Source organism: Mauremys reevesii, linkage group 5 (assembly GCF_016161935.1).
Source record: "Mauremys reevesii isolate NIE-2019 linkage group 5, ASM1616193v1, whole genome shotgun sequence".
In the NCBI taxonomy this organism is placed as follows: Eukaryota; Metazoa; Chordata; order Testudines; family Geoemydidae; genus Mauremys; species Mauremys reevesii.
In genome coordinates this window covers 15,532,386-15,556,316 of record NC_052627.1, presented here as the reverse complement: position 1 = coordinate 15,556,316, position 23,931 = coordinate 15,532,386, and the positions used below count along the sequence as shown (strand labels likewise).

General features: G+C 43.4%; 1 protein-coding gene and 1 long non-coding RNA gene across 7 annotated transcripts in view; one reads left to right on the top strand and one right to left on the bottom strand.

Moving 5' to 3' along the window:
• FRAS1 (Fraser extracellular matrix complex subunit 1) overlaps positions 1-23,931 on the bottom strand; it is a 320,933-nt gene that overhangs the window by 282,796 nt on the left and 14,206 nt on the right. The gene's annotated exons all lie outside the window — the stretch shown is intronic.
• LOC120406269 overlaps positions 1-23,931 on the top strand; it is a 70,624-nt gene that overhangs the window by 36,077 nt on the left and 10,616 nt on the right. Inside the window, exons 3-5 of one of the 6 annotated variants that reach the window (XR_005599186.1) lie at positions 1,515-1,656; positions 14,667-14,986; positions 20,195-20,537. The exons of 2 other annotated variants lie outside the window; for them this stretch is intronic. This is a non-coding gene — a long non-coding RNA (uncharacterized LOC120406269). Of the gene's footprint in view, positions 1-682; positions 1,013-1,514; positions 1,657-14,666; positions 14,987-20,194; positions 20,538-23,931 lie in introns of those variants that run through there. 3 more of the 6 variants (XR_005599183.1, XR_005599185.1, XR_005599191.1) reach the window with 3 other exon arrangements.

Sequence of the window (23,931 nt, the reverse complement as noted above, 5' to 3'; positions counted from 1 at the left end):
TGGCAATAAATAATTTTATAATTGGAACAAAAGGTCAGGCTACAACACTATGGATCCAATTCTACAATCCTCACTCACATGAGTAATCTCACTGAAGTCAATCGCATGAGTTCTTGCTAGTGAGAACAGAAGATTAACAGAATCAGATCTCAGGTGAGGCCCAAAGTCCTGGATAAGGATGATGCAACATGTGAGTCTCTGCGAAAAAGGGCCTATTTCCACCCACAACACACGTCATATAAAGCTGAGGGTTTGTCACTCCTCAGTTGCAATGTAAACTCACTGTTCTTTCCAGTCATCCTGCCCACAAGGACGTTTTCAAGATTCACGAGCAAATAATTTTGGGTCATTCACCAAGGTCAACAACTGGCTAGCAGACATTTATTGTACACACAGCTCTCCCAAGCTGATCTCACCAACCGGGTCTGCCCTCAGCCAGGGAAAGAGACGCAACCAGAAGATAGGATGGGAGGGAGCCCCTCTTGATAAAGAGGGCAGATATTAAGACATCTCCCTAAACACCCAGGATTTTTCTTTTAAATGTGGACCAATATTAAAGGGAAGTTGCACAGCAACAGAAAAGGGGGAAGTGTCACATGAAGCAGTCTCTGAATGAAGATAAAGAAGTGAGATGGTTTGCAATGAATTCTCATCTTGCTGCTTTCATGGCGTTTCTCCACAGCCCACGAACGCTAGGTAGAAGGGCATGATCGAGGAGCAAAAAGTATCGGAAGCACTGAGCTATTTCTGCATCAAGAGTGCCCTCATTAAGAATGTCTTTACCACGCCTTCCAAATATGGCTTGGGGCTGGAGCTAAAAGCATTGGCCAGAATATTAAAAGACTTCCTACTGACATTGCTAAAAAGGAATGAGAGAGGATTCCGAAGCATAAAACAAATAGCAAAGAGGCTGCGATTCGGAAGTTATCCTGCGTATTTATTGGAAATTTATTATAGAACAGTGCCTGCGGTGGCGGATCATCATCCACAGTTATATGTACGTAAGGCTCATCTACACGGAAGACAGGCTGTGAATTTACATCTGAACACTAACTGCACATTAAAAGTATCCTCGGGCAATTTAACTCAGTATACTTTAAAGTGTATTAGGCGGAAGCGCATGAAGGCACTTTTAGCATGCAATAAGCACAGCTACACAGAGAGGTAATGTGGAATAGCTAGCGAGCAATAAATTCACACCCTAGCTTGCCACACACAAACCGCATGTGTAGACAAGCCTGGAGAAGAATCAGTTCTGTTAGGTGGCTTCTTAGCACCATCCAGACACCATGACTTGTAGAGCGACTGCCAACTACAGAGCCAGATCCTCAAACAGGTATAAGTCAGCATAGTTCCGTTGCAGCTATATAATGTACATCAGCTGAGGACCCTGCCCTTAAAGGCTGGAGAGTTAGAGGTGTTTCCCTGACCCACAGTGTTACATTGACAGTGGAAATATTGATCACGCTGCCATAAACTGCTCAAGGCACCACTGCTATTTCTTTTCAATACAGGAGACAGACAAGTCCACACTCCTCATCTAAATCACATGAGCATTGACACACAGAGGCCGAAAGTTTACAGGAGATGTCACCTTTCCATGCCAAAGGGGTGCAGACGCATCTCGGCTTCTGAGCTGCACAGAAAATGTAAGAGGTCAGTACACACATCTCAAAACCAAAACCCTGCTGTGTCACTTGAGACTCAGAGCCCTCCTCATCAGAAATGTCAACAAATTATAGTGATCTTTCCAGCTGTAATACAATCTTTACCATCAAGGCTCAGGGCGACTGAATCAGGGAGAAAACAGAACACTTCCATATTAAAGGACAAGATGGAGGAAGTGAAGCTTGTACAAGGAGTCTTCCCTGCCCCCTTCCCCCCCTCACACCATTCACACTATACAAGGGCAAGAGAATAAAATTCCTTGCACTCAGGGAAGCGAATGTCAGGAACTGCCCCCTCCAGATGCCCCCACTCCCCAGGGGTGCAAACAGCCTCAAAGAGGATGTTAAGGGGCTAGCCCCACCACTCACACCAATCCCAAGAGCTGAGCAGGCACGCAGAAAAGGAGCATTGCAGGCTGCACCATCCCAAGCATGCCCCTTACCTCATTGTCACGGAGCTCAGGGAGGGATCATGCCTTCTGAGATGCACTCCTGCCCTGGTCTCCCCTTGAAGCAACTCAGCTCCCCATCTGTCATCCCTACTCCGAGTTAGGACGACACTGTCACTATCGACCTCCAATTTCCATGGTCAGTGGAGAGTCATCTGGGAACTGCTAGTCACAGAGCCCGTGGATTATTGTGGAAGAGTCAGAAGATGAACAGTTTATAATGGATCGCAGTGATGATGGGGAATATTCCACCACTGCCCCTCGAGTTGAGAATTCTCTTCCACCAGGAGAATTCTCAACAGACATAAAGCTGGAGGAGCCAGCACCTACGTCAACCTCTTCCCACCCCAGTGCAGAGGGTGAGCCGGGGGGATCGGGGAGAGAGAAGGGATATGATGGGATGAGGAGGAGATAGAATGGCTCTCCTCACTGTAATTCTTACCTGGTGTGTGCGCCTTGGTGCTACATTGGCATTTAGGTTAGATTAATCTATCTCATAATAATAATAATAATAATAATAATGAAAATGCAGTTTTCTCCATGAGCCCTTTGTTATATTCTTGCCACTAGTCTAAGTTGAGTTGCAGAATTCAGTGCAATGGAACACCCTTTAAAGTCTGCAAATTAATACATATCTAGAGTACTATTAAAAATGACTGTTCCAGAAGAGTGATTTTAAGTTGGTAGCTATTTGCAAGGGTATTTTTAGAAAAAACGAAGGCATCTGTGCACAGACTCTGAAGTTATAATACAACAAGAAGCTATTAAAGAGAGCTCCTATGAGCCAATATAGAAGGTATTAAGTATAAACTGAAATGCATCTGTTTTTACAGCTGTTGTAACTAAACTACGCCGCCTTCATTGAAATAAAACACAGTGGTGACACTGCCATGACAACCCTGATTATATTTAATATCTAAAGCCATAAAGTATTACGGCAGCTATAGAAGAGCAAAAGATTCAATTACCAAGATTAATTTTTTTAATCTAAGCAAGAACAACAGAGTTTAAGAGTGTGCACCCTGAATGGATCTAACCAGATGCTCTCATAACTTCATTTTCCTTAATGAGGTTTCCCTTTTGAACCTGTTAAGTGCCTGTTACTGTTCTGGGAGAAACAAATGTAACATCTATAAATACAAAGAACCGCCAGCGAATTGCAGAAGCATGAAGTTACTTTGATAAAACTGAAGACCCACTGATGCCCCATGGACAACACTGAAAAATATAAATTAGCAATCGCTACTGCTGCTCTTCGACAAAACGTTCACGGACTGTAATGGGATATTCCTTGGAAAGAACATAAGATCAGGACACATTGGTAACCAACCCTTCCATGGAGCTGTTAATTGTGTGCATGTAAGTCAGTTTCAAGGAAAAAAGGAAGATCTGTGTATACGCAGGACTCTGGTTAAAAGATTTTGGCCATGGAAATGAGCTCCACCTTTCTTGATGTTGCTTTCACAAGAAGGTGAAGATCCATATGGAAGAAAAGGAGTCTAATGATAAACAGCTGTGGTCCATAGTCTGAGGCTTTCATACAATCCAAGAGTTTGGAAACTAATCCATTCTTGATCCTTCTGAATATTTTCTGAATACAAATAAACGCCATAACTAATAGGCTAGCTTATGTTTCACAACTGAAAGCTTCTGGCTGACCCTGCCCCACATTCCTACAGCAGACGACATTAGTGAGAAACCCCTGTTGATATCAGTCTGTGTTGAGCAGGAAATATGAGAACAAGGTTATATGTAGTAAGAGATAACGGCAATAAATTCAAAATCAATGGAAAGGGCCTCAAAAATCGCTTTTTACCTGCCAGTGCCTGTGGGAGCGGGGAGGAAGAGGCGGGGAGAAGGCGAATTTAGCGGAATAGTCCATTTACAAAGATAGAACTCTGCTTGATGTATTTCTCTTTCTCCACTTCTTAGTGGCAACATCTGCATTGAAAAATGTGAGTCTGGGGCGTCACGCAGCATGAACGTGTTCGTGTTTCTAACAGCCTGAACAGCTCTTACTATATGACACATTATCTAGGGCATTAATGTTCAAGTATCACTAGACCAGGGGTTCTCAAACTGGGGGTCGGGACCCCTCAGGGGCTCACAAGGTTATTACCTGGGGGGTCATGAGCTGCCAGCCTCCACCCCAAACCCTGCTTTGGGTTCAGCATTTATAATGGTGTTAAATATATAAAGAGGAGTTTTTAATATATAAGGGGGTCGCCCTCAGAGGCTTGCTGTGTGAAAGGGGTCACCAGTACAAAAGTCTGAGAACCCCTGCACTAGACATTACTTGATCAGAGGGGATGACTCATCTGGCCACAGGAATCTGGATGCTATATCACAGGGGTAGGCAACCTATGGCATGAGTGCTGAAGGTGGCACACAAGCTGATTTTCAGTGGCACTCACACTGCCTGGGTCCTGGCCACTGGTCCAGGGGGCTCTGCATTTAATTTAGTTTTAAATGAAGCTTCTTAAACATTTAAAAAACCTTATTTACTTTATGTACAACAATCATTTAGTTGTCTATAATAGACTTATGGAAAGAGACCTTCTACAAACGTTAAAATGTATGACTGGCACGCAAAACCTGAAATCAGAGTGAATAAATGAAGACTCGGCACAGCACTTCTGAAAGGTTGCCGACCCCTGCTCTATCAGAACAGAAAATGCAGCTTGACTGCACAGCCCACGCCTGGGACGCAGAATGTGACAGATGATGCCTTGTCCTGGGCAAAGGCCTGTGAAAGGACCCTTCCCTGATCTCAGTGATTTTCCTCCAGCTATGTCAAGAAGAGTGAGAGTTTCCAGAGCTGGGTCTGTCTGCCAGTTCTCACAATCACAAAACTCCAGCATTTTACTATTGATCAGGCCCCTGTATAAGAGAGTATTATTTATTGTTTATACTCCAGCAGGTGCAAACAATTCCTGCCCCCAAAGCATTCCCATCTTATGGCCCCCAATCCAACAAGTATTTAAATATGTGCTTCATCCCATCCCTATTCAGGGCAACACAATGGCATAAGCTTAACTTGAAGCATGTGATCATGTGTCATCTTGACTAGGCTGGGGCATCAATGAACCAGACAGGCAGACAAGCAAAGTATTCCAAGTGATGTTAGTTACTTCCCCCCTCCATCACTGCCCCCCGGCAACCCTGCCAACCACATGACAGATCCACTCAATAGGAGAGCTTGATTGAGAGTGAGACAGCCAGTTAGACCACGTCCATGGTACTAACAGTCTCTTGGGCCAGGGAGACTTGAGATAGGACCCAACAAATCGGAAGGTATAATATATCTATAGCTATTAGTCCACTGCGACCATAAAGTCATACACCTGGGCATTAGCGTCAGATTGCCATGAGATAAACATAACTAGGGAGCATGGACATGTCACTTAAGCCCATAAATGTACAAGAATCATACAAAGATGGTGCTAGGATACAATATTCATGTGTGGAATTGTTCCTTAATTTGGCATGGTCCTTGTAGGTTCCTTGCATTAAATCTTTAATAGTTAATCCTTGCATCATCCACACATGATCCTTGCGTTTTCCCCCATTACAGGTAGCCAGGGCTGCCTTTGTATTTAAACCTGCCAAGCCACAATAGAATTTGGCTCATCACTGTTTCACTAAACCAGGTAGCTGTGCTTCCTGAAGTATGATCGATATTCCAACATAGTAGCATGTCTTCACCTCACGGGCACCTCCTTATCTCTGGTCACAGCATTGCACAGGCTCCTTGTCTCTGGTACACTGCCCCATAGGCTCTCCCTTGGATCTGTAATGGCCTTTCTCAGCTTGCGTTTTCTCCCGACCCCCCCTCTGGGTGCTATGGCTTGGCCCTCTGGCCAAGTCACCTAAAACTCTAAACCCCTTCCAGGCTAACACAAATAAAAGCCCAAACTATTCACCTCTCTCAGGCTTCCTATGGTTCCCTTGTAATGGCTCTACCTCAGGGTTTCCCCTACAGGAACCTAATCCGCCCCTGCAATTTTCTTCCTCTGTTGTCTCCTGTCTGTTAAATCCTATCCCAGGGCTTCTCTCTGCCTGTTTTCTCCGCAGTCTCTCCACAGCTGAGCTCCCTCAGTCTACTTATAAGGCCCAGCTCATCCTCCTCTGGCCAGGTGCCAATTAGTTTATCACCCACCCCCAGGTGCAGAGCATCACTAATTGGGGTTCTTTCCCTTGCCTTCCAGGTGATGGGGATTAAGCACCTTCACACACCCCTTAATGATTTGCACCTAATTTTAAACAGAAAATGTTGAGATTTACTGGAGCATGTAAGCATTATCAAGAGAAAGCTTATGTACATATAGATTCATTACTAAACTAGATAGTTTTGGATTTTCCTACTGCCAGCACAACTTTTCACTTCATTTATGATGAGAGACAGATCATATGCCCTAAATCTGCATACTCAACTCTTAATGCATGCAGACAGAGAGCATTATGGACCTGAACATTTAAGTCTCTTGTGTTCGGCAAAACTTGCACCTGGAGTATGTTTGTACAGAGTATATTTCTCTGGAGTATGACCAAGTTCAGTTGGTGATGAGTGTGTGAGCAGCTTTCATTTCATTGTGTGTTATCTACTTACATGCCTCAAACCTCACTATCAGTTTCAGGGACAAATTCTGCTCTGTTACTCTCAATTGACACTAGTGTAATTTCATTTAGTAATGGGATTACTCCAGATTTACACTAAGGTAATTGGGAGCAGATTTTGACCTCTTGTTTTTCCATAATGATTGCCACAATTAAGTTTTAAGGGCACTTCCACTATGTTTAGTCTTTTGTTCTGGAAAATCTCAGATGTAAATGAAACATGTACTGACTTAACCTACTCCACGAGAGGCCCAGCATGTCAATTTTGCCCAAGGTTTGGCCTGGATGATAATATCAATAATCCAGGTCCAAAAAGCAAGCAGAGATCTTCAACCATGGGATATTGTTCCAGGGAGGCCTGCTGGGAAAAGCTGGGTTCCACTTGACCATAAGGGGGAAGAGAATCTTAGTGCACCAACTCATCAACCTAGCAAGAAGGGCTTTAAACTAGGTTCAAAAGGGGGCATGTGACAAAAACCCACAGGTAAGCATAAAAAAGGCAACCCTAACAGAGGGCTGGAGGGTGAGGGAAGACATGGAAAATTACAATAGGGTCATAGGGGCAACAAGAAAGAGATCAGTTGGTGAAACTGCTCAGCATCTTAGATGTCTACATGCAAATGCAAGGAGTATGGAGAACAAACAGGAAGAAATGGAAGTATCGGTACATAAGCTAAATTATGACTCAACTGCCATCACAGAGACTTCATGGGACAAACCTTATGACAGGAATATTGCTATAGATGGGTGCAGGAGCGGCAGAAGTGCCCTAAAAGGGGGGGCACAGGCACCAAACCATGGCCCCGCTCCCACACTGCCCCTTCTCCCTGAGGACCCGCTCCTGTGCCGCCTCTTCTCTTTGGGGCACCACTCCCACACCGCCCCTTCCCCCCAAGGCCCTGCCCCCGCTCACCCTTACAGCTGGTAAAAAGAGGGAGGGGCCATGGCCCCTGGTCCAGCGCCCCTGGAGAGGTATCGCTTGTTAGAACATAAGAACGGCCCTACTGGGTCAGACCACGGGTCCATCTAGCCCAGTATCCTGTCTTCTGACAGTGGCCAGTGCCCCAGAGGGAATGAACCAAACAGGTGTTCATCAAATGATCCATCCCCTGTCGCTCGCTCCCAGCTTCTGGCAAACAGAGGCTTGGGACACCATCTCTGCCCATCCTGGCTAATAGCCATTGATGGACCTATCCTCCATGAATTTATCTAGTTCTTTTTTGAACCCTGTTATAGTCTTGGCCTTGACACCATCCTCTGGCAAAGAGTTCCACAGGTTGACTGTGCGTTGTGTGAAGAAATACTTGGTTTTGTTTGTTTTAAACCTGCTGCCTATTAATTTAATTTGGTGACCCCTAGTTCTTGTGTTATGAAAAGGAATAAATAACACTTCCTTATTAACTTTCTCCACACCAGTCACGATGTTATAGACCACTATCATATTTCCCCCCCTCCCCCTGTCATCTCTTTTCTAACCTAAAAAGTCCCAATCTTATTAATCTCTCACCATACAGAAGCCATTACATACCCTTAATCATTTTTGTTGCCATTTTCTGAACCTTTTCCATTTCCAATACATCTTTTTTGAGATGGGGTGACCACATCTGCACGCAGCATTCAAGATGTGGTTGTACCATGGATTTATATAAAAGCAATACTACCATGTTGGGCTGCTGTGGTGTTTTCCCTGCCACAGGGATGTTAAATTTAATTATATTATGGTCACTATTACCACGTGGTCCAGCTATATTCACCACTTGGACCAGATCCTGTGTTCCACTTAGGACTAAATCAAGAATTGCCTCTCCTCTTGCGGGTTCCAGGATTAGCTGCTCCAAGAAGCAGTCATTTAAGGTGTCAAGAAACTTTATCTCTGCATCCCGTCCTGAGGTGACATGTACCCAGTCAATACAGGGATAGTTGTAATCTCCTACTGAGTTTTTTTATTTTTATAGCCTTTCTAATCTCCCTGAGCATTTCGCAGTCACTATCACCATCCTGGTCAGCTGGTCAGTAGTATATCCTTACTGCTATATTCTTAAGAGGGCATGGAATTACTACCCATAGAGATTCTATGGTACAATTTGGTTCGTTGAAGATTTTTACTTTGTTTGATTCTACATTTTCTTTCACATATATTGTCATTCCCCTACCACCACGACCTGTTCTGTCCTTCCAATATATTCCGTACCCTGGTATTACTGTGTCCCATTGATTATCCTCACTCCACCAAGTTTCTGTGATGCCTATTATATCAATATCTTCATTTAATCTGAGGCACTCCAATTCACCCATCTCATTACTTAGACTTCTAGCATTTGTGTATAATTTTTTAAGTGCTTGTCACTTTTTAGCTGTCTGCCACTTCGTGATGCAATTGAATGGGACCCTTTTTCATTTGACTATTTCGCATCAGATCCTACCCATATTTCCTCATCTTTCATCCTCTCCACCTTACTTATTCAGAAACGACAGGCAGGAAAATAAAGGAGGAGGTATTACATTATACACTTGTTCTTGGTCCAGAAGGAGGTGAAAGGCAGATCAATTGAAAGTCTCTTGGTAAAAATTACAGGGCGTGGGAGGGGAGGAGAAATAGGGGTGGTAGTGGATGACATCAGGAAGGAGGTGGTGGGTGAGGCATTTCTAGAAGAAACAGCAGAAATATCCATAACACAAGACCTAGTAGCAATGGGGGTCTTTACCCAGACATCTGTTGGAAAAGTAATACAGCAAAACAGAACATTTCCAGAAAGTTCTTGGTCTGTATCAGGGACAACTTTTTGTTTCAGAAAGTTGAAGAAGTAACCAGGGGGACAGACATTTTAGACTTGATTGTAACCAACAGGGAGGAATTGTTAGTGAATCTGAAGGTGGAAGACAATTTGGGTGAAAGTGATCATGAAATGACAGATTTCATGATTCTAGGAAAAGGAAGGAGTGAGAGCAGCAGAATAAGAACAATGGACTTCAGAAAAAAAAAGAGACTTTAACAAATTCACCGAATTGGTAGATAAGGCCCTATGGGATCCATGGAGTTCAGGAGAGTCGGCAGTTTCTCAAGAAGACAATATTAAAGGCACAACAGCAAACTATCCCAGTGCGAAAGAACGATAGGAAAATAGTCAGAGATCAACATGGCTCTATCAGGACCTCTTTAAATTACCTGAAAACCAAAAAGGAATCCTACCAAAAGTGGAAATGTGGATGAATTGCTAAGGAGGAGTACAGTACAAAAGAACAGCACAAATATCTAGGGACAAAATCAAACAGACTAAGGCACAAAATGAGTTACACTTAGCCAGGGACACAAAAGGCAATAAGAAGTAGTTCTATAAATACATTAGGAGCATGAGAAAGATGAAAGAAAGTGTAAGACCTGTACGTCACAGGGAAGGAGAGCTAATAACTGATGATATATCAAGGCGGAAGTGTTTAATGCCTATTTTTTTCAGTCTTCACTAAAGCATTAAACAGTGACTAGATACTCAACACAATCAATATTAACAACCAGGGGGAAAGTATCAGGAGGTAGCCGTGTTAGTCTGTATCCACAAAAAGAAGAAGTCTGGTGGCACCTTAAAGACTAAGATTTATTTGGGCATAACCTTTGTTGGTAAAAAACCTCACTTCTTCAGATGCATGAAGTGAAAATTACAGATGCAGGCATTAATATAATGACACATGAAGAGAAGCGAGTATCAGAGGGGTAGCCGTGTTAGTCTGGATCTGTAAAAGGCTGGCACCTTAAAGACTAACGGATGTATTGGAGCATAAACTTTCATGGGTGAATACCCACTTCGTCAGACGCATGAGAAGGGAGTTACCTTACAAGTGGAGAACCAGTGTTGACAGGGCCAATTTGATCAGGGTGGATGTAGTCCACTCCCAATAATAGATGAGGAGGTGTCAATTCCAGGAAAGGCAAAGCTGCTTTTGTAATGAGCTAGCCACTCCCAGTCCCCATTCAAGCCCAAATTAATGGTGTTAAATTTGCAAATGAATTTTAGTTCTGCTGATTCTCTTTCAAGTCTGTTTCTGAAGTTTTTTTGTTCAAGAATAACTACTTTTAAATCTGTTATAGAATGTCCAGGGAGATTGAAGTGTTCACCTACTGGCTTTTGTATGTTACCATTCCTGATGTCCGATTTGTGTCCATTTATTCTTTTGTGTAGGGACTGACCGGTTTGGCCAATGTACATGGCAGAGAGGCATTGCTGGCACATGATGGCATATATCACATTGGTAGACGTGCAGGTGAATGAGCCCTTGATGGTGTGGCTGATGTGGTTGGGTCCTCTGATGGTGTCACTAGAGTAGATATCGGGACAGAGTAGGCAACAAGGAACCAATCCCTGTAGCAAACCTCGTTGCCTACTCTGTCCCCATATCTACTCTAGCGACACCATCACTTCTGCGCTGCTGCCTTCAGAGCTGGGCGGCCGGAGAGCGGCAGCTGCTGACTGGAGGCCCAGCTCTGTAGGCAGCAGCACAGAAGTAAGGGTGGCAATACCATACCATACCAACCTTACTTCTGAGCTGCTGCTGGCGGCGGCTTTGCCTTCAGAGCTGGGTTCCTGGCCAGATGCCACTGCTCTCCAGCTGCCCAACTCACAAGGCAGAGCCGTTGCCAGCAGCAGCGCAGGAGTAAGAGTAACAATACTGCAACCCCCCTACAATAACCTTGTGACCTCCTCACAACTCCTTTTTGGGTCAGGACCCCTACAATTATAGTACTGTGAAATTTCAGATTTAAATAGTACATTTCATGATTTCAGCTATTTTTAAAATCCTATGACCCTGAAATTGACCAAAATAGACCATGAATTTGGTAGGGCCCTACCCATGATGGAGGGGGGAGAAGATTCACTGTCTCATCTCCCACTCACCCCCCTTGGGGTGCCTTGTATCTCACAGTGGACACAGAGGGAACATGGTAGAGCTGATACTTGTGTGGACTTTACGAACAAAGCTGACCGAATTCCATATTTTGGTGCTCAACATAGGCTACCCAGTTCAATACGTAGCTGCCAAACACCCATTTTTGGCACCGATGTGTCAATTAAATTAACAGAATTGTCCAATGTTTTGAAATAGGGCTCACAGTGTCTGTTGACCATACAGAACACAACTGACCTTTAACTCACTAGGAATTAACTGGTAAAAATCACATATAAAACTCAGATTGTTTCATCTCTCACTCCATTATCATGTCAATTTATCAGAATCTGTTCCTGAAAGACAAACGTCGTGTATACAAGAGGGATGAGAGGATAAATTAGATCAGTATTAATGGTCAGTTTTCCTTTTGATTTCTAAACAAAGAGGCGTATTTTGGTTTTGCCCTTCTCCCCATTACACAGAATGACTCTCAGTGTTACATACTAACGATTTCAAAATTTGGGCCGGGATTTTCAAATGCTCTAAGGATCTTAGCTGCCTTGTTTCCATTGAAATCCAATGGGAATCGGGCATCTAACTTCCTCAGACTCCTTTTAAAAAACCCTATCTTAAACTAGGCCCGGGTCATCAGAGCTCAGAAATATGCATCAACTTTCTATTAGTTTTTGGCAGTCAGATAAAGAGGCAATTCTTTTTTCAGCTATTTAAAAAAAGAAGAAGAATCCTGGCCCAGAAACGCTGTTATTGTGCCAACGCCATGCCAAAGAAACTTTATGGCTGAGATATAAACCTCTGAGAATTAGAGATTACTATGGAAATTAGAAACAATGTCAGAATCCTAATTATACCACTGCTAGGAAAAAAAGTATTTTTAAAAAGCAAAGAAATCCTTTTTCATCTTCACTTGCTGCAGGGCAGGGCAGAAATTATAATGGAATTTCAATTGCATACAAGAAAAGAAAAGAAAAGAAAAGAAAAGAAAAGAAAAGAAAAGAAAAGAAAAGAAAGCCCACACTTGCTCAGCACTGACTAATATTCAGCCATGTGAGAGCACAGGCAGGAGGCAAAAGAGAACACAGCTGTGAAGAGACATTGTGCTATCGTTTTCATTGAAGAACTCAGGGCTTTTTGCAATGTCTCACAAAGGGAAGGTGTCTAGGTTTTTTCCCCTTTAAATCACTTTGGTTGCCCATCAGATCACGTGCAACGGGCAAAAATAAACGTTTTCTTTTCCCCTGTGAGACAGCAGACCATTGCAATTTTCAAATTCGCGGCACTTCACAGTGCCAACTATATCTTTTTAAGATTCCTCTTTTCATAGTTGCCTTTGGGGGAAAAAATTAGAAGAAACAGCTTGAAGTCCAAGATCACCCTTGGCTTGGACATAGGCAATGGAATTTGTCGAGACATGCAAAGAGAGAGATATTACACGGTTTATACATTGACAGGCAGAGAAAAACAACTTACACACATATACACTAAAGCCCCAGTCCTGTTCCCATTCCCAAGTGGAGCAGAGGGACACGATCCCATAATTGTGACCCTCTCTCCAGATGATGCCATGGTATGCTCTCGTATGGAGGATACCTCTGCAGGGGAGGGAATCCCAGTTATTAGGAAGAGACAGGTAATAGAAATGGGGGAGTTGATCATTAGAAATGACATTTGCAGAATTATACTCCATTTGGAGATTTCTGTAGTTTAGAATTATTGCACAGAAGACAAGAAGCCATTTTGCAATGATATGTCATTTGTCTGAAACACCCACAAAAAGAAAATTAATTACTTGTTTTTCAAAACTACAATCATGTCCTACAGCATTTGCTCACTTAAGGATACAGTAAAAATCCTTTCTGTAAATTTGGCTGTGCTCTAGGTATATAAGTGATTCATAACTTTAACGACACAACACTCCATCAGTAGAGCACTTAATGTCATTGCGATACATTGACACTATCTGACTGACCTCTTGACAGCAGTTCAAAGATACAGGGCCAAATTCTGCACTTAGTTATATCCATGTAACCCCTCTGTGTTTGGACTGAAGTCTCCTGATTCACAGTCCCACACTTAATCTACTGAACAACACTGCTTCTCATGTACGTTTCTGGGTGAACTCACGGATATTCAGTATATGTTATATAGACCAAAATGATTATGAGAATCATGATTTATATTTTCAAAAGCAATTGGCTACACAGTGCAAAGGAAAAGAATGCTTGTCTGCTATGGTTTTCCATTGTAAATAATACTATTATGTGATTGATGGTGGAAGTGGGATGGGTGTAAAACTTAGAATTTTCACCAAGGATCCCATGGGCGGTTTCTAACTGCACGGCAATGGCAGTTGTACCCGTAGAATCAAGAACAGATTTTTTAATATGTGACCAAGCCAGAGGCTTGTTCTATACTCCAAGGACACTGACTTGGTAACCAATTTCAGCTGCAGTAGTTGTACAGTTTAGGCCAGAACCACAATGGGTGTAAACTGGCAGTTCTCTAGAGCTATGCCTATTTACGCCAACTAAGGATCTGCCTCCATTACTTTATATGGTTTGTACATTCTGCAAAGGCAGATTTTTGCAGTGGAAATCGCTTTAGTAGAATGCACTTGAACAGAAAGACCAGTTTCTGCTATTGCTGCTGCACCATTTAATAACATACCACCACGGATATAAAGAGACAGATCTGAAACCTCTTGGGTGTTTGATGAAGATTAGGACGGAAGGGAAATAAAACCATAAGTCAAAGTCAACTGACCTTAAGGAGAAAAAAGAAACCTTTCATGCTGTGAACTTATTAAACAGGTCTATGAAAGAAGGCATGATGAAGGCTGAATTGCAATGAATACTCTGCTAGCTATAAAGTGTTGTTAAAAAGCAGGCAGAGTAGATGGAAGGGCAAAGAGAAAATTGGTCCAATAAAAATGGCAGTGGGGACCTAGAGACAGAAGAAAAGGAAATGGCAGATCTATTAACTCTTAGTTCACTTTTCCCGCTTAAAAATATGCTGATCCTTTTTCTATCCCCAGGATGAGCCAACTGAAATATGCAGGTTAACAACTACATCATCTGTTCAGCATCCTGTCCCTCTGATGACTGAAACCTCACAGCTGCATTCTGATATGGAAGCAGTGACAGCTGGACATACATAGAAAGCAATGGAAGTTAAGGGGACATTATTTATCCACAGTGGAACAACTTCAGCAGGAGAGACCAAGAGACCCCCACAGCAGAATATCCTATAGGCCAGTAGCTAAGGAACTCATCCAAGAAGTGGTAGATCACTGTGGCAGATCCCTTCTCCCTCCGGCAGAGGGGAGACATGAGCTGGGGGTCTTCCACATCCCAGGTGAGTACTCTAGCCATTGGGCTAAGTGTTACCAGGGAGGGTCCCGATGTGGTACGTCAGATCTGAGCATGCTGGTGAGTAAGACAGAGGAAGGTCTGCCTTTCCCCAGTTTGTGCATTGCTCTGGGGCACAGACATCAAAACATCTTTTTGCTGTTGATGAGACAAGTGACCGTCAATGACCAGTCCACAGGCCACATCCAAAGTAAGACAGAAGTGCTGGTTATGGGGAATAGGAGGATTTTGGCAACTGGGGGTTCAGGCCAAGGAAGCTGGTCGCTCCGGAGCCTGGGGAGAGTCAGCAGCTGGCGGGTTGGGGTCAGTTTGGGGCACTTGTCACTGGGTGCAATACAGCAGAGTTTGGCAGACAGGAGACCTGGGCAGGGGGACACTCAGTGTGACCTTTAATCCCCTCTACTGCCCACCCAGTGGGTGTCCAGGAGGAGGCCAGGAAACCACACTCAAGTTTCTTTGTGAATCTAACTTGCTGTGTAGTACAAGTCACTAACTAATATCCAGCACCACAGCCTTGACGGTGGTAGCACCCACCCGAGAGATGTATGTCCATAGGCAAGGAGGAGGGAGAAATTAGTCTGGGGCTTGCAAGAGAGACCCAAAATTTAAAATCAAGTACAAAGAGACAAGTGATATTGATGTTCTATGAGCCACGTTAGGCCTCATTTTGAATACTGTGTAAAAGGCGCAATCTCATTCCGACGGCCAAAAAAGAATTCAAGGCCCTTCATACATTAACAGCTTTTTGTAAAAATCGCTTATTTCAATAAGCGTCCACATGGCAACAATGCATTCACATCATAATCAGAAAGTGAGCAAAGGAAAAGTACTGGTACCATAACCACAGTTACTAACTGTCCTTTTCCATGCACAAGTGTATCCTCATGTCAGTGTTTGAGGAGCTACAGGCATAAACCTCACTAATCAAATAAATATAGATCCCCCTCAGATGCGAGCAAAGGGTTTTCTTTTGGTTTCTTCATTGAAGCCCTACAGGGAGCGAATAAAAACACAGGGTTGTTTATATATGTTAACATGTATTCTCCCTTTCATTCTGGCACCCATTTATTTCTGACAAGCAACCTATTAAAACAGTAACCCACAAGCAACCAAGTAAAACAGTCCTGATTCAAAGTTCACAGAAATCAATGGCTCATATCAACTTCCAGGGGCTTGCATCAGGTCACAAGTACACCTCTACCTCAATATAACGCAACCCGACAGAACACAAATTTGGATATAATGCGGTAAAGCAGTGCTCGGGAGCGGGGGGAGGGAGAGCAGGGTCAAAGCAAATTCGATATAACGCGGTTTCACCTATAACGCGGTAAGATTTTTTGGCTCCCGAGGACAGCGTTATATCGGGGTAGAGGTGTAGTTAATCATATAAAGTCAGATTCTTCCCTGTCACCATTTTGCTATAGGATCATAAGCTTTGCACAGGGATTTCTTGACTTATGAAGGATGCTACCTTAGCCGACCTGGCTGTTTCTACACTGCAATTATTTAAAATTCAATAAATCATAGACTAAAAGTCTTAGAGTCACAATTTACTTCAGCTGTGGAAGTTAAATTGACTAATAGATTGAATGGTGCAAGCTATGCTGATGGTCATAGGAAGTGTGTCTTGTATATTGCATTGGTTTCTAAGATGTAAATTCTATTGCAATATGTGAAAGTTCTGATGCTTTTGGAATAACTTCTACTTCATAGTATATGAATGAATTGGTTTTAGGGCTGTCACTGATAAGGAACAGCAAGGCACTTGAACCTGCTAAGTCTTAGGGGCTTATGTATATATATACTGTATATCAATCACATTCTTAGTCCATAAAGAAAAAACAAGTGACACTTAATGGTGCATCCCAGAAAAAAAAGACTATCTTGCAAGATGAAAACAGAATTATTAGGAGACATTAAAACGTGTGCCTTGATCCATAAAGAAATAAGTAATTCTTTTCTGATTAATAGACAGGATTATACTAAATCCTCTTGAGAACAACCTTCATTTTATTCCTATGTTTCCTTTATCTTGTACCATCAAAACATAAAAAAATTCTACCTCACTCTTCTGAATTACATTCATTTTCACAGAACCGCAGGGTTAGAAGGGACCACAAGGGTCATCTAGTTTCTAGTCTAAACCCCTGCCAAAATGCAGGATTTGTTGTGTCTAAACCATCCAAGAGACACATGGCGATCCAGCCTCCTTTTGTAAGCTTCCACAACCTCCCCAGGCAGTCTGTTCCGTTGGCCTACTATCCTTACAGGTAGGAAGTTTTCCCTGAGATTTAATCTGAATCTGCTATGCTGTAGTTTGAATCCATTCCTGCCCTCTGTGGCAAGAGGGAACAACTTTCCTCCATCTTTTTTTTATGGCAGCCTTTCAAATATTTGAAGACTGCTATCATATGCCCTCTTAAACAAGGATAATTTAAAAAAAAATTCTCTCTTCCAATTTTTTATTTCTGTGCCTTTTAATTTTTGTGCTTCAGTCAGCATATCTCAGCACTTTGAAACCCTCAAATGGAAAGCCTTTTGTAAGAGCAAAGTGTTATCACTATTATAGTAATAACTCCTACCGCCACGCAGTTCACATAAATACCGTGGGCCTGATTTTCCACTGCAAAAGAGGTGTGTAAAGCACTAAGTGCTTTACAGCGAGAAGAAAATACTGATTTGGTTGGATTTTTATACTCCCTTCGAACAGGTGCAAATGAATACACAAAGGACAAGGCAATGGAGAATCAGGCCCCCTATGTATAGGATTTCCTGACATATTTTACACCTTCGCTTTGAGGGATGTTTTTGAACTAAGATTATAATAAACTAAAATCCTCAAAGCACAATCAAGACATCCAGTTGTATTTGTTTAACACAATATTTATATACAGATACCACTGAGGTCTAATATCCACAGCAATAAATGACAGCCTGTTTCTAGGCAGGTATAACTAATTCTTTAAGCTTGAATTTTTGAGACATACAGTGAGTGCCTATAATAGTCTGGCAATATTTGCTTGCAATACCCCCATCCTCTTAGGAGGTGTTGATCTTGCTGGGAAAGAGTTACATGGATTTTGCTGATTCTGAAGCAGATGATTTCATACCCTGCTTCAGTATAAGCGGAGTGGGTCCTTGGAAGAGAAGATCGAGGGTGTGGGCTGAGTAGTCCTGTGAGAGGAACCCTTTGAGCAAAAATGCCTGTGGAAATGTGGGCTAATTTTTATATTATTTCAGTGTTTTGTTTGTTGCTATAGGTAAAACCACAAACAGTTTGGACAGTTAAGTTTGGACTTCATATAGTAAAGGGGACTATTTGCACACCAGGCTGGGAAAGAGGCTTGCTTACAACATCCTTAAGGGTTAAAAAAAACAGCTGGTTGAAATTCTACACATTTTTCAACAATTTTTTAAAAATAATTTCTTGTTGATTTTTTTAACCATATCCAACAGCTGTTTGAGTGTTTCTGAAGATCAGAAATTTTAACTAAAGCTTTTTCCACAGAAAATGTTTTCTTCTTTTTTTTTTTTGGTGGGGGGAAGGGGACATTGTCATTATTGTTCAAACATTGCTAGAAAAAAAATGTAAAAGGAATGTTGATAAGGGCACCCACAGAAGTATGGCAGACTACCAAGAGCTGTTCCTGCAGAATTTACCCCCGAGTTGAATGAACGAAGGAAACGAATGGTTTACTTCATGCAGCTCAACTGTACTCACCTCTCCCTATCTGGAACACCTATCAGAGGTTAATGTCATTTATCACACTCTACCTTCCACTTAAATAGACTGCCTCCAGGGCTCATACTCTTGTCTTTTCCCACCACCACCACCCCTCTTTCCTGTCTCCCCCCCTCCCCAGGAGACTGAAAACTATTATTTATAAGCAGGGACACAGACAGAGAGACCTAGAAACAGATTTTGCCATAATCTCCCCACAAAACTATTTATTTTCATTGCAACGTGAGTCCTCCCTCTGCCCAACTGGCACATCCCACATCCCTCCTATTAAATAAATGCAACAAGCTGAAGAATTCTGCTACTTTTTAAAACAAAACAAGTGGCTGCATTAGCTCTGCTACTGCCAGTTCTCTCCAAGGCGAACAAAGAGGGGAACTCCCAGCCTCTTTTAAACACTGCAAGGTCAAAGCCATGGAAGTTTTCTTCTCAGAAGAAAAGCGCAAACACAAGCTGACCCTTGATATTTAAGTGAGCTGCTAACTAAATCAGGTGAGATATGGAATGTTGTGTTCAGCTGCAAAACATTCGAGTGACTTTGCCCTTACTGAATTTATCATAGGCTCAGGCTTTGAAAGGTTGTCAAAGCATAAACACATTAGTTAAAAGCTCAGGTTTGCTTCAGTGGACAAGCCAGGGAACAACCATAAGTAATATTCTTTTGTTCGGCTCACAATAGCCTTATATATACACAAAACCCTATAAGAAAGCTAACCGTGGCTCGCAGCAATTTCAGACACAGAAATGTTTCTAACAATCTGCCTGGGTTGATCTGAATGATTTCCTTAGTTCTATGGATGTGTTCATCACTTCCAAGCCAGGGGAGAACCAGGTTTTAAGAAGCTGATGGCCTTATCCTCAACTGATACATATCAGTATAGTTCCATTGATGTCAACGGAGCTATGTCCTCAGACAGCCGCCAAAGGCCTGGCCCCAGCCTTCTAGAACTAGTATTCCTGCACGCACTGAAGTCAGTGGCAATACTCCCATTGCCTTTAGCTTGGCATTGTCCGCAACATCTGATCCAACTACAGTAGTAAACAGCCGAGCTGAATTTGTAGGTCAGCCAGATTCACTCTATGAATGACTCCCATACAAATGGCAGCAAGAGCTCCACGTTTATCATGCCACAGGGATTTCTGTATCATTTGTGCTCATTTTACAAGGTTTGTTTGGTTTTTGCATTGTTTGTAAATGGGAGCCTTGCAAAATCACCTTTGAATCTGAAATCTGTACTCCTTCCTGGTCAAGTATCAGCACCAGTAATAGAGAGTCTGCAAGCCAAATTCTGTCCTTGGTTACACCTGTGACTTCTATGATACCTGTTTTATCGCATTAATCTTCAATGGGGTGGCACAGGTGCATCCGAGGGCAGAAACCAGACCTGCAGTTGGAACTTAGATCACAACTCTGCTGCTGATGTATAAGCTGGATTCTGCTTTGTTTAACCTTAGTCTTGTAGAGCCAGCGGAGCTAACAGGAGTTAAAAGCGGTACAAATGTACGTACATCTGACTCTGAATACAAACGGGGAGCAGGTCTGGTGAGGAAGCAGATACCATTCTTACACAGTCACCTTTCAAAGCAGAACCACGCTCTTCAAGAGGCCAGTGTCGACAGGACCTTAGCTGAAGACAGTGCCAACTAAAACTAAGTCCAGGATTCATATATGGTCCCTCCCATCCCATCTAGCCAGGTAAGGAGAGAGAATCATATATGCACTGTGGCATGATGGGAAAGGGAAGAAGGCTAGAAAAATCTGCAGCCATACTGTAAACTCGTTAGGCTATTAAACAGAGTTGGGCTGGATTACTTGTCCTCATTTTATTGAGTTGTTTCAGAACATCGTTTATGAGAAGACACAAAGAGACTGCCCTACTCCCTAATCCATCTCCCAACGTAGCAAAAGGCGTGTCACGCAACGGTCTGTGGACAGAGGTATGCCAGAGCCTAGCTGACATAGCATGCCGCAGCCTAAAAGCCACGTGTGCGAGGTCTGTCCAGGAAATAGCGTAACCCTCGCTTGCTAAATGGATGCACCAAGTATTGGCTGGGCCAGATGCAATTTGTTATTGCACTAGTCACAGACAATACTGGAGCTGCAAATAGTAGAGACATAATAGTACTGAATTACACTTCACACTTACATAGCACATTCTGTCTTCAAAGTACTTTACAATCTATGGCCCCAATTCTGCAAAGGCAGAACGAGGGCCATTAACATTTACCTCAGAGATAGTTTTGTCCTGTGGGATGCCCAGACACACCTCAACAGCCACCTACTTGCTCCGGGCCCCTACCAAGTATTTTTGTTGCTTTGCTCTTTACTTCACTACTGGCCACTTTATAGGATTGCTTATGAGCTGCCTGTTCTTTGCTTACGTACTGCCTATGATTTGATTATCAATTGTCTGGTCACTACTTCTGTTGAGTGTTAATTGCCAGTTCATTGCTTTTAACTGCACACCAACTGCCGGTTCACTGCTTAATTGTTCTGCCAGCTCATTGGCCGTAATTGCTAGTTTCTTCTTCGCTGTTCTACCTGTCCCTTCTTTCCATCTCCCTGCTCTCTTCCTCCTCACCATCACTTCCCATCCCTCCCCGCACTCATCTCATCCGCTCCCACTAATTGCACCTCTTCCCCTTGTTCCATCTGCTCCCTTCATCCCCCGTCACCCTCATGCTCCAACACATGTTCTCTTCACCTCTTTCCCTGCTGCTTCCTACCTGCTGGCAGCATCTGTCCTAATCCTGAGCCTCCCCCATATCCACAATCTCTTCTCCTTACCGTCCCTGCCTTCTTGTCTTTCAGCATCAAGTTCAAACTGCTCATCCCCACTATCAAGGCCCTACGTGTCCCTGACCCACCTCTCATGCCTTACGCTTTGCCCACTCTCCTGCCTTGCTGCTCCTGGTCTTCTTCCCCCATCAGCATTCTTGCTATCCCATCTTACACACTCCTACCCCACCCCTTCACCAAGCAGCCACACTGCTCCGTCACTCCTCCCCTCAGCGCTCACAGCCTGCAGTCATGGTATCCCCCATGCACCCTACCCGCCACTCGAGCTCACTATCTGCCCTGCAGTTAGGGTATCTCCATCCAGCTGACTTTCACTCCGACACCATCAATTCCTGCCCTTTTTTTCAAAAAGACACCCAGACAACTCATGATTTGTTTGGTTTTGTTGCACATCATCTCTTATCTGATGTAACCCCCTTCCCTCCCTCCTTGTAAGCTCTTTGAGCAAGATAGCCTGGGCCAGATCCTGGGATGCATCTGAGCTGTCCCTGCCACCAACGGGTGTTTATTTGGGGGACTGGAGAGGCAGCAAAGTCATTTTTACTCCCCTCCTCCAGAACCTAGGGCTAGCCAGCTGTCAGCCCATTCCCCTGGGTAAAGAAGAACACCTGTAGGGCATGCATATTACACCAGGAACTGAGAGGGGAGTAGCTGGGATCAGTACCTGCCATAGCTACCCTACACCAGAGAATTCCTCTTCACTGGAGGAATCTGCCACGGGCCAGAGGAGCAGGTCTATGGCTGCTTTCACAGGCCCGGATGTTTGTTTTGCCAGTGTGTGCTCCTCTCCGCCCCCTCCCGCCCCCCGTGCAAGCACTGGGCAGAGCCTCAGGGGAAGAGATTAAGTGGGGGAAGGGCCTCGTGGTGGAGCGCAGGCGGGGCCTCGGGGTGGAGCGCGAGTGGGACCTCGGGGTGGAGCGCAAGTGGAGGGGCCATGATCAGGGCGCTAGGGCCCACAAAAGATTAATCCGGCCTTGTGGGTGCTGAGCCCCGGAGCACCCCCGGAGTCGGCACCTGAGGCTGTTTTGCACTGACAGACTGCTGCAAAGCAGCTACCGTGTCGCCAAGAATCTGGACCCGAGTTGATTTTATTTCTGTGAAGCACAATGTGCACTTACTGCGCTATAATAAGTTCAATATTATATTAAATGACCAATGCTCACAACGGATCTCTGAGGATGACAACCATCCCTACCGTTCAAATCCAGGAACTGAGGCAGTCGGCTATTTTATTTCCTGCCTTTACCTATAGTTGCTGGCTGTTCAGATTCTGCGGTTCCAGGTGGAGAATTTAGTTCTCAAATACCTATAAAGCCAACCTCATTTACTATTTGGATCCAGCCTGATTACATCCAGTCGTGAAATTGCTAGACAGAATGAGGCCCATGGTAAAGAAAAGACAGAGAGATATAGATTTGTAGGTACAGGCTGAACACTGCCCATATTTGAATGACACACAAATATGAAAATCCTGCTGACAGTCAAAACAAACACACACACACACACACACAAACCCCTGCTGAAACAAGCACAACAATGTACCTGGTATAAGTTCTGCTGTCTTCATAGCATGCAGAGAAGCACCTACTCTTCCCACTTAATATTCTTCCCACTGAGTTCACAATCCCCCTTCGCCATTATACTTCATTGCTTTAGCTTTATTTTTCATACGCTGCAAAAATAAATCGTATACAAAACATAGGAACACAACAGCTAGGTCACACATCTTACTGCCTTGATGAATGCAACTATGCAAGGATCACGTACAGCTGCAGAGCTGCTGTACAGTAATGAATTTGGGTATTTCTGTTGGTTTCTGTTGGCTGTAGACTCATTATACTTTTCTTCCCCACTTCTTAACTAACCCTCCAGGCTCTATTCTATTTTCACTTACACTAACGTCTATATCTCAGCTTCATATAAATCCTTACAAAAGACGGCCTTGCTATGCAGTGAAATATGACAATGACCAGATCTTTCAGAGGAGTAACTGTTTTCAATAGATAACCCAGTTCTACCGTAATGACGCTCAATAAATGCTGCAATATGATCTGTATCCTCTATCTGTCCCTGGTTTCATTAACACCAAAGAGCAATGCAGACTTTGGCATTTGATGACCAGCTGATCTCAGAGTACTATAAAGTTCTGGTTCAGAAAATGATCCAAGTGACTAGTAAAGAAATAAAACTTGAATTAAAAGTCCATTCCTTGTGGAACAGTCTTCCCTCAATACACATACAATACTCCCATAAAGCTAACAGGGGTTGAGAGTACATATTGCAGGGACAAATATACACCCCAGAGAGGAAGCTTGTGGTTAAAAAACTGTGCTAGGACTCAAGAGATCAGGGTTCAATCCCCAGCTCAGTCTTCCTCTCTGACCATGGGCAT